A 14,809-nucleotide genomic window follows, 5' to 3' on the forward strand; every position below is an offset into this window, starting at 1 on the left:
GCTACAACCACCGCACTGAGAAGTGGGAGCTCAGGGATGTTTTTGTTTAAGATTTTAGGATACTCAAATCCCAAAGATGAGCACTAATGTGAGAAGAGGGCGCAGCGCAAAGAAATTCAAAAGTGTGTGAAGTGTGAGCTAAAACTGGCTAGCGCTATTGAAAAAATGATTTTTATTGCCTCATTAGCCCTGCCAGAGATAAAAAACAGTGCAAAGCAGTTACTATTGAAAACTGCTAGATGACAAGGGTCAACATGTTTCAGCCAATGACCATCTCAAAAGTATGTGTGGCTTTCATCAGGACCAAAAAACAAAGCTGCTGCTAGAAAGTGTTACACACGTGCAAATAAAGTTTGAAAAAAAGACCAAACCAGTTCTCTCCTCACATTAGTGCTCATCTTTGGGATTTGAGTATCCTAAAATCTTAAACAAAAACATCCCTGAGCTCCCACTTCTCAGTGCGGTGGTTGTAGCCCTCAGTGGGACTAGGTTTTCCCACTGAGAGGAGAAAGCCTAAATGATGAAGCATGTCACCTTCGGGTGAGTGAGGGCATTCATCCTTAAAGGGATTCCTTTCCTTTCTGATTTGTTCACTGTCATTTTAGACACAGCTTGACTATAGTATCTCTCCTTTCATGCTCTAGTTCTAAAGTTGCTCAGACCCGAGAGTTTATGTTTGTGTGTTGCGGGTTTCCTGTTCCAGCAGCAGAGCAAGGTCCTTCACCCGGGCTTGTGCAGACTTCACCTCCATGCTTGGACATTGTGGGACGAGAGCTGAATGCCTTCGATCTCCCTCCAGCGGTTGTAGATGTCATTTTGGCAGCCAAGAGTCCCTTAACAAAATCAGTATTTTCCTGTCTTTGGGTCAATTTTGTGGTTTGGTACCAACAGATTGACCCACTTCAAGCCAGGATTGCTTTTTGGATTGTTCTTATGCCTGCAATGACTTGATTTGAGCACAATTAAAGAGTGCCTATTGGCTCCTTTGGCTTTGTCAAGGTTGCCGGTCAAGACTTCTTTGTTTAAATCCCCTGTTGTGATGTGTTTTTGAAGGGTTTGCAACATTTGTTTTCACCCTCTATATCATGCCTCAGTGGAACCTTACCTTGGCTCTTATCTTCCTGATGTGTACTCCTTTTAAACCGCTGCATAGCTGTCCATTAAGGCTTTTTACCCTCAAGACATTTAGTGTTGCTAATCGGTATAACATTTGGGCAGGGAGAGAGTGAGATGCAGGCCCTCTCTGTTAGCCTGCCATATATTACATTCTTCACAGACTAGGTGGTCCTGAGAACCTGAGCTTCCCTTCTTCAAAAAGTGGTGACACCTTTTTGCGGCCGGCAGAACTTCATCTTACCGGCATTCTTCGCTCCACCTTCTGTGAAGGAGGTGGAGAAACTCCATAGGCTGGATCGTAAAAGGGCTATTGGCTTTGACATTGATCGTAACAGGGAACATTGTGTGCTTTGCTGGTGTGAAGGACAAGACAGTGCAGAAGAGAGAGGACCATCTTATGAGGGATTATGCTCTGTAATAAAATCTGCTATGCTATACATTGGCCAAGAGGTATTCCTGAGAAGAGTTGCAGACTCATTACAAATGCAGATTGCCTTTTCTGGATATTTGCCAGGCTTCTACCTGGGCATCACTCCATTCCATTCACAAAGCCCTGCATACTACTGTCTGGACAGCCAGCCTCGCCGCCTTTAGATCAGTGCAACAGGTGTGGCTCTACTGGGTGCTGATCTGGAGGGGGACCTCAGGGGTGCACTGTTAACGCAATAACTTCCTGATTTAAAAATACCTGCCGCAGAGTTCCTTGTGAATCCAGCTTACAGGCAGCAGTAAATGTGTCAAGATAACTCTTGTGATTGTTTCTGCTAGAGAGCAAAGTCAGAGTTTTGTCTAGTGGCAGTTTTGACTCTCCATACATTAGCACAGAAGGTTAATCTCCCTGCTGCAAAGAGCTGATCTGTATTTTATGTGGATAGCTGAGTGTATTAGTAAAGCCAACCTTTACCAGTAATTTAAAACAAATGAAATGTACTTAAGAGAGGGGCACTTTTACCGAATGGTAGTGAGGGAGACGCTAAAAAAGATTGTCACACCAGGCACCACCAGAACTAAAGCCATCCGTGACAGCCAGGTCTCTTAAACTCTGCTCTGGAGAATTTTTTGGTTTGAGCCAGTTCAGACTCACCACCCGGGATTGTACTGCTTTGAATAGGAAGAGGTCACCGTGCTCCTAGAGGTCAGATTCATCTCGCCTCCAAATGAAAAGACAACAGGACCTCTTGCAGCAACCAAAGCTTGCTTGAGACCATTCCGGACTCCAAAGCCGTAGAGACCTGCTCCTCAAGCATGCCAGGTGGCATATGCCGGTTCTGCAGTGGGATCTGAAGTCTTAGTGGGCCCACCATCAAGGGGACCTCTCGGACCACATTCAGATTTCGAGGGACACTGCAAAAGAACTGCAGTGGTGGTTTGGACCGCGGTTGGGCCAGCTGCAGACAACTCTTCCTTCCCCTCTCAGAGCTGACAGTGGTGATCGAGGAATCACTTCTGGTTGGGGGAAGGGGCTATATGGGAGAGGTGAAGATCGGAGGCCTCTGGTCTCTGATGAAGTACCGGCTCCATATCAACCTTCTGGCACTGCAGGCCATCCGCTTGGCATTGAAAGCCTTCCATCCATCGAGGTGAGACTGGTACAGGTGCTCACCGACAGCACCATCACCATGTGTTACTGCAACAAGCAGGACAGGGTCAGGTCACAGACCCTGTGCCAAGAGGCCCTCTGCCTCTGGAAATGGGTGTACCACCAAGGAATGTTCTTGGTAGTGAAACACCTTGCAGGATCTGTGAATGCCTGGTGGACAAGCTCAGCTGTAGGCGCCTAGTGAATCTGATATAGACTAATAGCTGCAGATTCCTTAACGTAGAATCATCCCCATGCGTGAGACTGGATCCGGAAAACCTTTGCCACAGCACCTCTGCACGCCACGCGACCCCGCTCTGACGTCGTTCGCGGACGTGATGTCAGCGAGGTCAAATAAGTCCGACCCCGCACGCTGACGTCAGTTTCCTTCTATTCCGCGTGCAATGCGGATCTGGAGTGTGCTCCTCGGCCTGTTTGCGGGCCTCTTAGTGCTTGAGTTGGGAACAGTGTACCATGCCTTCGGGCTTCAAGACGTGCACTTCGTGTGCACGTCAGATGTCTGCGACGGACCCTCACACTATTTGCATGTGGTGCCTTGGCGAGCACCATGACTCTACGGACTGCGCGCCGGATGAAGCTGCTGTCGACCCGCTTGTCCAGGTCGGTGTCGTCGCATCGTCCGTCTCCTACCTCGGACGGATCCAGGGGCCGCCGTTTACGGCTGCGGCATCGTCCTTCGCCGAGGCCCCATGTGCGTCGTTCGCCCGCAGGTAAGTTTTGCAGTTTGCCGCAGAGGCCTTGTCCTCCTTAGTCAGAGGGCACCGGTCCCTCCCGGGATGTGCGCCCTCGTCCGTCGCCACCTTATCCACTATTTCCCGGTGTTGGGGCGACGAGGGCCCAGATGCAAGCTATGACTCTGCAGGCTTCCTTGTGCCCTCCTTACCCCCCCCCCCCCCCCCCCCCCCCACTCCTCCACCTTCCTGCGATGTCCGTAGATTCCTTGCCGCACGCGGGGCCTTCTGCGGACTCGGCGTTCGGCTTCAGGTGTTGGAGGTGTGGTGCCGCCCTTCGGGGTTCCCCTCTTCGGCCCATGGTGCCCCGGCCTCGCCGCAAAGCCCCGCGGGGTTCCCTGTGGTGTCGCAGGAGGTCGCCGGGACTCAGGACTTGCCCTCCAGTCGCCCTCGGTCCTCTGGGCAGGCGGCTGTCTTCCCAGAGGCCGAGCTGACGCCTCTCCAGCATCAACGGCTTTCCTCCCCGGCACGGGCGGCGCCGTGGGTGGAGGCCGGCACTCGGTACAGGCGGCTGCCTCGTCGGGGGCCGAGCCAGCACCTTTTCGGCACAGTTCATTGGCCGCTTCAGCTCCGCCCCCGCCCCCCTCTTTGAGGCAGCACGTGGTGGTGGAGATCGACCCGGCGCCGCTGGTGGAGGACTCCTTGGTGCCTGTGGTGGACTCTCCGGCGCTGTCCTGACGTCGGATCGTCGACTCCTCTCCGGAGGTCCCTTCCTCTCCAGAGGATTGTCGTCTCCTCTTCGCCGGAGACTGGAGGCCGCGTCATAGCCTTTTCTCCGGCAGATTCCAGGGCGGGTTCTACACAGTTTCCACGTTCACAGCCGCCGGACCTGCTCTTCCGTTCCCTGCAGTTGTCTGCCCGGCAGGCTTCTCAGCCCTCTCGAGACCCCTCAGGTCCCCCACTCGTCACTGGGTTTCCCATCCCTCATGGGCTGGTCTTTTCTCCCTCCAGCGGGGCACAGGGACGGGCATCTTAGTCTGCAGCCTTCGCCCACGGAGGAGTTGCTTTCTCCCCCACGGGACCCTACGGAGGAGAGTGTGGCCTTTGTCCGGGCCATTTCCACGGCCACTGGCATTCTGCAGATTGGGAATCCGGTTAACCCACTCCCTTCGGACCACTTGTTAGAGGTTCTCAATCAGGGCTCTGGTGGAGGGGAGCCGCTTCTCCCATTTGAACCGTCGCTCCATAACTCTCTTCTGGGAGCTTGTAGGTGCCCTGCCACGGGGGATCCGGTGCCTCAACCGCTCCTCCACCGTCCTGCTCCGCACAATCCACTTTGTCTTTTTTCCCACCCCTCGGCCCAGGGCCCTGTCCTGCGGGCTGCTTTTCCTTCCTTGCCTTCCGTGCTGCTTCTGCCATCACGGGAGGCTCGGTGGCTGGACTCCTGGGGGCGTAACATTTTCGCCTCTACTAGTGCTGCTCTGTGTGTCCTCAACACTCTTTGTATGTTGGCCAGGGCTACTTCTGATTTGTGGGATTCCGCAGAGTCCCTTCTGTCTCATGCCTCCCAAGAGGGTGCCCACGCAGATCTGCGGCACCATGTGCGGGATGGTCGGGAGTTAGCTACTTTCATTCTCCGTTCAGCTTTGGACGTCTCTGATTCCCTCGGCCGTGCTATGGCGAGTTGTGTGGCCCTCTTCCGCCATGCTTGGCTGCGGGATGATTTCTTTCCAGAGAATGTTCGGGAGCGTCTTGTGGATTTACCCTTTGATGAGACTTTATTTCACACCCACGCGGACTCGGCTATTCAGAAACTCCTTGCGGGGCTCCGTCCTCCTCCTCTGTAAGCTTGGCTCTCCGATGCCTTATGGGAGGCGTTATTCCTACTTTCTCCTTGGGGCCTTAGTTTAGTTGGCCCGTTGTGTGCTGTGTGCGGCTTTGAGTGCCTTCAGGGTCTTTCGGTTGGTCCTTTATTCTTTTTGGCTGGTTAGTAAGCAGTCTGTGGTGTTTTCCACTGGTCTTTTCGGTTCTTGGCCTCTGATGCTGGTTTCCCTAAGAGGTGTTTGGCTGATTGGTAAGCCGTCTTTTCTGTTCTTGACCTCTGCTGCGGGTTTTCCTAAGAGGTGTTTCCCTGGTTTTGTTCAGGGACGATTCATACCCTAGGTGGGGTATTTGTTGGTTACTGTATAGCCATGTTTTAAGCTGGGCGGGTGTGGATACCTTTTCAGGTTAATCACGTTTCCTAGCGTCCCCATAGACTGCTTGGTGCAGTCTCTATCTCCTTGATGTTTCTATCCTCTTCGCCTCTGGGTCATCGGGCCGACTCTTGTCATACTGATTACAGCGTCGTGTCTTGGTGTTTCCACCTCGTTCTCCGCTGTTCCGGCTGGGGCCTGTCTGTCTTCATCTTGAGCTCGCCTTGTTCTGAGCCACTACTTCTTAGAATTTGCCAGCTGTTGCTGCATGTGCATGGTGGTTTTGGTCCCCCTCCGTGGGACTTGCAGTGTCAGCGTGTGCTCCTGTCCCTTGTGTATTGAAGCTTTGCGCGTCTGTGTCTTCTTTCTCACGTCTGCGCTTCTCGGCTGTGGAACGTTCCGGCTTTGTTCCATACTTCGAGATGGACACCCATTCAGCTGTGCCCTTCGCTGTGTGTGTGTTCTCCTGGAGCGGGCTCTGCCTCCGTTCCACCTCTTCTCCTTGGAATTTTTGGTGGTTCTTCTTCCTTTGGTACTACCTTGGTGCTGTCTGCCCCTCCGTTTTTTTTGGCCGACGGTCTTTGATCCTCGGGTCGGGGTTGTGGTATCCTGGCCTTCCCTTCTCCTTGTTCTTGCTCACTTCTGCTTGCTGGGGGTTGGGCCGTCCTTCGTGTACCCATGCCACATCCCCTGTTGGGGCCCTGTGTCTTCCAAGCTGGTGAGGTTCTATGGCAGACCCTCCTCCCCTCTGGGTATGGCTAGGGTATCCATTCTACGTTAAGGAATCTGCGGCTAGTAGTCTCTATCAGATGTACAAGTTACTTACCTTCGGTAACGATGTATCAGGTAGAGACGATTCTAGCCGCAGATTCCTTCTCGACCCGCCCTTCCTCCCCGTTCTGCGAGGACCCTTCAGCTGGTCGTCTGTAATCGCCTCCCTCCGGATGGCATTTGTCTCCCGTGGGTGCCCTCTTTCTCTTCCTCCCTGGCGGGAAGCTTTGTTCTGTTTCTTTTTCCACTCCTTCTTTTGTGGTCATTGGAAGGTAGGTTCAGGTGTACTTCTGCATCCCTTCACCCTGGTTATTCCAGTGTGGGGCCTACTCATACTCTTCTCTTTCTTTTTCTCATTGCTTGAGGTTTGTTGCCTCCTCATCAATCCTCTAGGTTGGGGTTTCTTGGCTGTGCCTCTGCCCTTAGCTTCTTACAGGGGATACAACACTCCTTGGTAGTGCTGTCTTGGGGTGCTTTGTCGTTACTCCACTGTTCCAGACTTGTTGCCTTTCACTGTTATAGATTGTGGTTGCTGCCCTTATGTCGTCTGCCACGTCATTTTTGTCATGTTTTTCTGCCTCCGGGAGGTTATTGCCTTCGCTTTGCAGGGTTGCTTCTCACAGTGGTGCTTCTCACAGTGGTGCTCTGCTCTTTCCTTTCCATGATTTTCAGTAAAGCAGTGCTTCGCACTGTCCCTAATGGTGCTGTTCTTCACCATTCGCTTCTTCCTTTTTTGTTTCACTGCTTTTTCGTACACTGTTCCCATACTCTCATAGTTTTTGTTGGTGATGGCTTCGCTTTGTGGCGCGGAAAAGTTAGCCGAAGAAAACTGACAGCGCGTCGGGGTGGGACTTATGTGACCTCGCTGATGTCACGTCCGCGGACGACGTCAGGGCAGGTTCGTGTGGTACCGCCCCCCCGGCGCACAGAGGCACTGTGGCAAAGATTTTCTGGATCCAGTCTCACGCCTGGGGATAATTCTACGTTAAGGAATCTGCGGCTAGAATCGTCTCTACCAGATACATTGTTACCGAAGGTAAGTAACTTGTACATCATTAATGCTAGTTATGCTCATAGGTGGCACAAGATTTCTTCTGTGATAAAGGAGAATCTAGGATCAGTCTGTTCGCCAGCCCGGAGAATGCGCACTATCACCACTTCGACACATTGGAGATTCCAGGTCATCTCTCGCTCGAAGACCAGTTTGCCTCAAGTGGAACTCTGGACTCCGGTGCGCCTTCCCACCACTAGATCAGAACCGACCTGCCCCAAGTTATCGTAGTAATCACGGATTGGGCACGGAGAGTATGGTATCCTGAACTCCTGACCTTGTGTGTCTGTCCTCTGAGGAGGCTGCCCCTTCGAAAGACTCTGCTGTTGCAACGGCAGGGGAGAGTTCTGCACTAGGGTCTTCCCAATCTCCACCTTTATGCTTGGAGAATGAGCAGCAACAGCTAAGCACCTTCGACCTTCCTCCAGAGATAGTTGATTTCATCTTGACAGTTAAGCCTCCCTCTACTAAAACTGTATATGCCTGTTGTTGGGGCAAATTTGTGGCTTGGCTTTATATGACGTTTCATTATTTGTTTGGTTCCTGGCCCGTTAGGTTTTGCTCTGGACACAGTTAAAGGATACCTTTCAGGTTTTTTGCATTTTCTAGAGCAGCCCTCATTGTTTAAGTCTCCAGCTGTTCTACTCTTTTTGAAAGGTCTACAACATTTCTTTCCTCCCTCTCCCTTTGTCATGCCAGAGTAGGACCTTAACGTGGTCCTTACGTTTCTAATGTGCACTCTTTGAGCCACTTCACAGCAACTTCTTGCAGCTTCTTACCTCAAGACTGTTCCTTGTCGCCATAACATTGGCGCAGCGTGTAAGTGAAGCTTCAATCTCTGTGTCAACCTGACATACACCACCACCTTACTAGACAAGTTGATCTGAAAAAGACCGTAGTTCTAGATTCCTTTATCTTAGAATTACCCCCAGGTTTCAGACTGGATCCGGAGAATTTGTTTCTTAGCAGTACCCATGCGCGTCGGTCGACTCCACATTCGGCATCATGGTCGCCGGGATGACGTTGCGATGTCTACTTAGACACGCCCCTGCGCGCTGATGTCATTTCTTTCTTTTTTTTGCGCCAGCCAGCGCAGATCAGGAGAGAGCGTGCCCCTTAGTCTTTTTTTGACTAAAGCTTTTTCGACTTTTGTCGGCATCTTTTTCTAGTCCTTCGACTCATGGTGCACGTAGGGATGTCCCATTGTCGGACTGGCTTCAAGCCTTGTGACTCCGGTCACAAGATGCGGTCTGTCACGTATCCGCACCTCTTGTGCCCCTGGAGCGCGACCACGACCCGAAGACTTGTTCGGACTGTCAGGCCATGAACTCGAAGTCTTTGCGGGAGCGGTCCCAAAAGTTTCTGGAGGCCCGGCTGTCTGCTCTGTGCCTCTCAAGGTCCCGGTCGAGAGGAAGGTCTCGGGACCGGTCGCGGAGCCATCCCCACTTGTCATCGAAGTCTTCGCACTCCTCGGGTAAGTCGAAGCACAAGGAGAAGGCGAAGAAGCATCTTTGCTCTTCACCTTCTCCCCGTCAGTCGGCAGATGTGACACCGGAACCAGAGCATCGTCGCGGTCTGGCTACGCCTTAGAAGCACGCATCTGGGACGATGGCTTCAGCTCTGGTGCCGGAAGGCCCTGAGGATCTAGGCCCGGGTCGGTGCCGGTCGACCTCACGGAACCTTCCCTGGCGCTGATTCCAGTGACCATGTTGGTTGTGCCCCCAACCGGCATCGACCCCAGCCTCACCCCTGACTTGGACAAGGAGCCGGACTGGCGTCGACCGACTCTGACACCGACCTGTACTTTTGTACCACTGTTCTTTCCTGGTGTTCCTTTTTGCCCTGACTGGCAGCAAGAGGAAGTTGAGGAGGACTGGGAGGGGTCTGCTGACCCTCTAGTAGACCAGTTTGAAGAGCCGGACTGGAGAGAGGAGGTGGGTGATGCCAGTGGTCTGATACCTCTCCAGACCTTGGTATGCTTTCGCCCCCTAATGTGGCTACGGAGTAGGGAGCCTCCTACGCTGTGGTGTTGCAAAGGGTGGCTGAGACCTTGGGCCTTGAGCTTCCTACAGTGGCTGTTAGGACTAACCTCCTGACTGAGGTGATTCAGCCGGCACAGCCTCTTCGAAGCCCCTGCTGCCTTTGAATGAGGCCCTCACTGACATCCTTATGGACACTTGGTCCAAGCCCAGCACAGGGGCTCCAGTGGACAGGATGATTTCCCGACGCCATCGCCCGGCTCCGGGTGACCCACTTTTCCTCTCCCAACATCCGACCCCGAGAGCTTGGTGGTCTAAGCCTCATCCTCAAAAGGAAGCGCATTCCCTACAGCTCTCCAAGATAGGGAATCCAAGAAGCTGGACTATCTTGGGAATATAATGTTTTCTACCCCCAGTTTAGGACTGCAGTCGGTAAACACTGCATGTCTCTTGGGCTGTTGCGCAACCGTGTCCCACACCGTGTGTGCATCACGGTTGCGCAAGTGCTGCCACTGTGCCCAGAGGAGGCCCGAACCGTGCTCACCCGAGCTGTTGCTGAGGGTCGAGACGCAGCAAAGTTTACCATCCGGTGTGGGCTGGATACCGCCAACTCGCTGGGTAGAACAGTTTCAACATCGGTAGCCCGGAGGCGCTACGCCTGGCTGAGGACCTCGGGCTTCTCTGGGGATGTCCAATCTACCCTTTTGGACATGCCCTTTGATGGCAGTCGCCTGTTTGGTGACAAGGCAGACAAAGCACTCAAGCTTTTCAAGGACCCTAGGGCTACGGCCAGGTCCTTGGGCCTTGCAGTCACTTCTCGCCCCATGCAGTCTGCCTTTCACCCCTTTCGTGGTACCCAGCGTCACGAGTCTGGGGGCCAGAGGGCGGGCCAGTCCGCCAATGCCCCCCCAGCAGCAGCCTCCAGTCCTTCTTAGTCCGACTGGGCCACCAGTTGCCAGTGGGTGGCATGATCCGCCATCACTGAGCCCACAACATCACATCAGACAAGTGGGTTTTGCAGATAGTCTGAAGAGGTTGCTCCCTCCCCTTCGAGACTACATCTCCCTCCATGCCACCAACACTCCATCGCATGTAGGAGGATCACTTGGCCCTTCTCCGCCAGGAAGTTACGGCTCTCTTGGCCAAGGGAGCTATCGAACGAGTCCCTGTGCCAGAATTAAGTCGTGGCTGTTACTCCTACTACTTCCTGGTACCCAAGAAGGTCAAAGGCCTGCGTCCTATCTTAAACCTCAGGGTCGTCAACCGCTTCCTCCGGAAGGAGAAGTTCAAAATGTTAACCTTGGCTAAGGTCCTATCTGCCCTCGACCCTGGAGACTAGATGGTAGAGTTGGACTAGCAGGACGCTTACCCACCTGCGCTACCTGCGGTTCATGGTTGGCCACGACCATTTTCAGTTTACTGTGCTCCCCTTTGGCCTTACCAGCGCCCCTCGGGTGTTCACGATAGTGGTGGTGGTGGTTTCAGCTCATCTGTGTAGATCAGGGGTTCAAATCTTCCCCTATCTTGACTACTGGCTGTTGAATGCAGGCTCGCCCCAGACTGTTGTCTCCCACCTCCAGACTAAAGCAGACCTCCTGCATTCGCTGGGGTTCACTATCAACGTGCGGAAGTCTCACCCGATTCCCTTTCGGAAGCTCCTTTTCATCAGAGCCGTTCTGGATACAGTGCTATTTCGGGCCTATCCTCCCGAGCAGCGAGTCCGGGATATTCGGGCTATGATACCGATGTTTCAGCTTCTATACCGGATTTCAGTATGCATGACTGAGGCTGCTTGGCCTCCTGCATCCTGCTGGTAGATCATGCCAGATGGCATATGCGGACTCTGCAGTGGGACCTGAATTTCCAGTTGGCGCAGCATCAGGGCAATCTTTCCGATGTTGTCCAGATCTCAGAGGGGGCTGCGAGTCAATTGCAGTGAAGGGTAAGGAACCAGGATTGGGTCAATGGCAGATCCCTCTCCCAACCAGAGTTCACAGTGGTGACAGATGCGTCACTCCTGGGATGGGGAGGCGGAGATCAGAGGCCTCTGTGCTCTGGCGGAGTCCGGGTTCCACATCAGCCTTCTGGAGCTTTTGGTGATCCTTCTTGCACTGAAGGCATTCCTTCACTCTTGTCAGAGGAAGAGTAGTGCAGGTGTTCACGGACAACAACACCTCCATGTGGTACTGCAACAAACGACAGGGTGAAATCGTGGACCCTATGTAAAGAGGCTGTTTGCCTTTGGACTTGGCTGGAACATCAGGGCATATCCCTGGTGGTTCAACACCTGGCAGGTTCCCTGAATGCCAGGGCAGACTAACTCAGCCGCCGGTGCATGATGGATCATAAATGGCGCCTTCACTCTGAGGTGGTGCAAGGTCTCTTTCAGCAGTGGGGGAGAGCCTTGGTCAGATCTATTCGCCACCAAAGAGAAAAGCAGTTGTGCGCGTTGGAGTTTCCAAGGTGGCACTCGCTCAGCGACGCCTTTCATCGCAACTGGAATTGCGGCCTCCTGTACGTCTTTTCGCCTGTACCACTTCTACCCAGAGTGCTGAAGAAGATCAAGCGCGACTGGGCCCAAGTCATTCTTGTGGCTCTGGACTGGGCATGAAGAGTCTGGTACCCCGAGTTCTTGAGCATGACCATCGATCCTCTGATTAGAATACTTCTTCGGAAGGATCTTCTGTTGCTGCAGCAGGTGACGGTCCTCCACCCTAACCAGTCCAGCCTCCACCTCCTTGCATGGAGATTGAGCGGCGACAGTTGACAGCTTTCAACCTTCCTCCCAAAGTCTGTAACATCATCTTGGCAGCCAGGCGTCCCACCAAAACGGTATATGCCTGTAGATTGAACAAATTTGTGGCATGTTGCGGAGCAAAGGCTGTGGATCCCCTCTCTGCCCCTTTTCCAGAGGTTCTCCTCTTCATTCTTTCCTTAGCCCATCAGGGCTCTGCTCTGGGCACTCTTAAGGGCTATCTTTTGGCCATTTCAGACTTTCTTTGCCTTCCTAATCAGCCTTTTCTTTTCAAGTCCCCGTTAACAGATTCCTGAAGGGCATTACTCATCTCTTTCCTCCTTCTCCTTTCGTAATGCCCAAGTGGGACTTGAACCTTGTGCTCACTTATCTTATGTGTGCTCCCTTTGAGCCACTACATAATTGTCCTCTTCGTCTCCTCACTTTGAAGACTGCTTTCTTGCTTGCCATCACCTCTGCTCGCAGGGTGAGTGAGCTTCAGGCCTTCGCTTATAAACCTACCTTTCTTGCTGTCCATCCGGACAAAGTAGTCCTCCGTACTAGGCCCTCTTTTCTGCCCAAAGTGGTTACTTCCTTCCACATAGTTCAGACCATCACATTGCCCATCTTCTTCCTACCTCTGCACCCTTTCAAAGAGGAGGAGAGACTCCACCGTCTGGACCCAAAGCGTGCTCTGTCTTTCTACCTTGACCACACAAAAGACTTCCGGGTGGACGATCAACTCTTCGTGGCTAAGAAAGGTTGGGCAGTGCAAAAACGTACCATCTCCTGATGGGTTGTTCTATGTCTCTAGATCTGTTATTCTTTGTCTAAAAAGGAACCTTCAGTGGGACTGTGCGCCTACTCTACCAGGGTGACGGCAGCCACTACTGCTTTGGGACGCGGAGTTCCCTTACTTGACATCTGTCAGGCAGCCACGTGTGCATCATTGCACACTTTTACCAAGCATTACTACCTGGACAGCCAAGTCCGAAGAGACGGCTTTTTCGGCCTTTCTGTTCTCCAGGACTTCCTGGTGTGAACTTGGTTCACAGACCCACCTCCGGGGTTGGCATTGCTGGGGTCTCTATTCTGAGGTAAGGAATCTATAACTATGGTCTCTTTCAGATGAACAAGTTCCCTTCGGTAACGATGTATCTGTAAGAAACATGAGAAGTTATAGATTCCTTACCGCCCCACCCTATTCTGCGAACTGACTTCTAGGGATAGGGACTTTCTTACATGGCCCTAGTTATGTGCACTAGTGGTCAGTGTCTTGCATAGCTCTGTGCTTCCGGCATGGAAAGTCGTGTCATAGCTGACGTCGGTAGACACCGCAATGTAATCCCGGCGACCAATGCCACCTATCGGCGCACAGGGGTATTGCTAAGAAAAATTTCCCCGGATCAAGTCTGACGTCTGGGGGTGATTCTAAGGTAAGGAATCTATCACTACTAATGTCTCTTACAGATACATCGTTACCGAAGGTAATTAACTTGTTCGTCTTGCATACAGCAGCATATTTCTTAACTAAAGTTGTGACGCCATTCCACATTAATCGGAACATCACCTTGCTGGCCTTCTATGCTCCCTCTTACTCCTCTACGGAGGAGAAGAGTCTTCATTGTTTGGACCCCAAGAGAGCGCTGAGCTTTTACGTAGATCGTACCAAAAAACACCTGGTGAACAATCTAAGCTTTGTGGAGTTCTTTGGATCGAAAAAAGTCATGGCTATGCAGAAACGAATCCTTTCCCGCTGTATCATGCTCTCGAAAGCAAGTGACGTCACCGTTTGGGAGTGGAGCTTATATAGGCTCCCCGTGTCATTTCCAAGGCAGAAGGTGTCGGTACAGAGCTGTACTGCACCATCTACTGGGCCGCAGGGGAACTCCTGAAAAGTTTCCGGATCCAGTTTGACAGCTGGGTAATGTTGAAGAGGTGAAGAATTTGCAGCTAGGTAGTCTATATCAGAAGGAACGTTTTCAAAATATATAACGTATTGATCTAATCCCAGTTTCTTCACAACCTTCCATCCTGCCTATTCTTTGGAGTAGACTTTTAGGGTTCTAACAAGGTCTAAAGCTAGGTTTCACACATTGTCACATTCAAGACTGTTATTGTTGATCAGCAGCTTGAAGTACAGCAAAGTTCTAGGAAAAACTGACAGCACGCAGGGGTGTTGCCTATACAGTTCTATGTCATCACTTCCTAGAACAGTGCAAGGTCACTTCAAAGTCAATTTTATGTAACTTGTTTGTTTCTACATCTCTATGACAGCTGAATATCCTAATTAAAGACAGTTGCTTTTTAACTGGGCAGTTATATTCCAGGAAAGGGCAATCATTAAAAAGACTTGCTGGCTTTTACATCACACTGGCTTCTGACCCATTAGGATGATGTAGGCTTTTGGCCTGTAAGTGAGATGCCTTCATTGGTGTCTCCTAGTGTCCTTTTTCTCCTCGTGTGTTAGTCAGTGGTCTAGTTAAAGTTCCTAGAAGGGTATACACCATTTAGGCTGTAACCATCCGAAACTGTTGGACTTTCTTTTTGAGTTTTCACCTGGGGTTTGGTGCTTTTTAACTGTGCTCTCTCTCATGTCCTTTTCTGATAATGCTGTTACAGTAAGTGAACTGCACGGCATGTACTGCTGTTATGTTTTTAATCTAATCTCAGTAGGCAGTAAAGTGGAATG

At 51.9% G+C, this 14,809-nt stretch overlaps 1 protein-coding gene across 15 annotated transcripts in view; it reads left to right on the forward strand.

Moving 5' to 3' along the window:
* The window catches only part of UBR5 (ubiquitin protein ligase E3 component n-recognin 5), a 2,036,132-nt gene that overhangs the window by 1,769,902 nt on the left and 251,421 nt on the right, over positions 1 to 14,809 (forward strand). The window lies entirely within an intron of this gene.

This window comes from Triturus cristatus, chromosome 5_1 (assembly GCF_964204655.1).
Source record: "Triturus cristatus chromosome 5_1, aTriCri1.1, whole genome shotgun sequence".
NCBI lineage: Eukaryota > Metazoa > Chordata > Amphibia > Caudata > Salamandridae > Triturus > Triturus cristatus.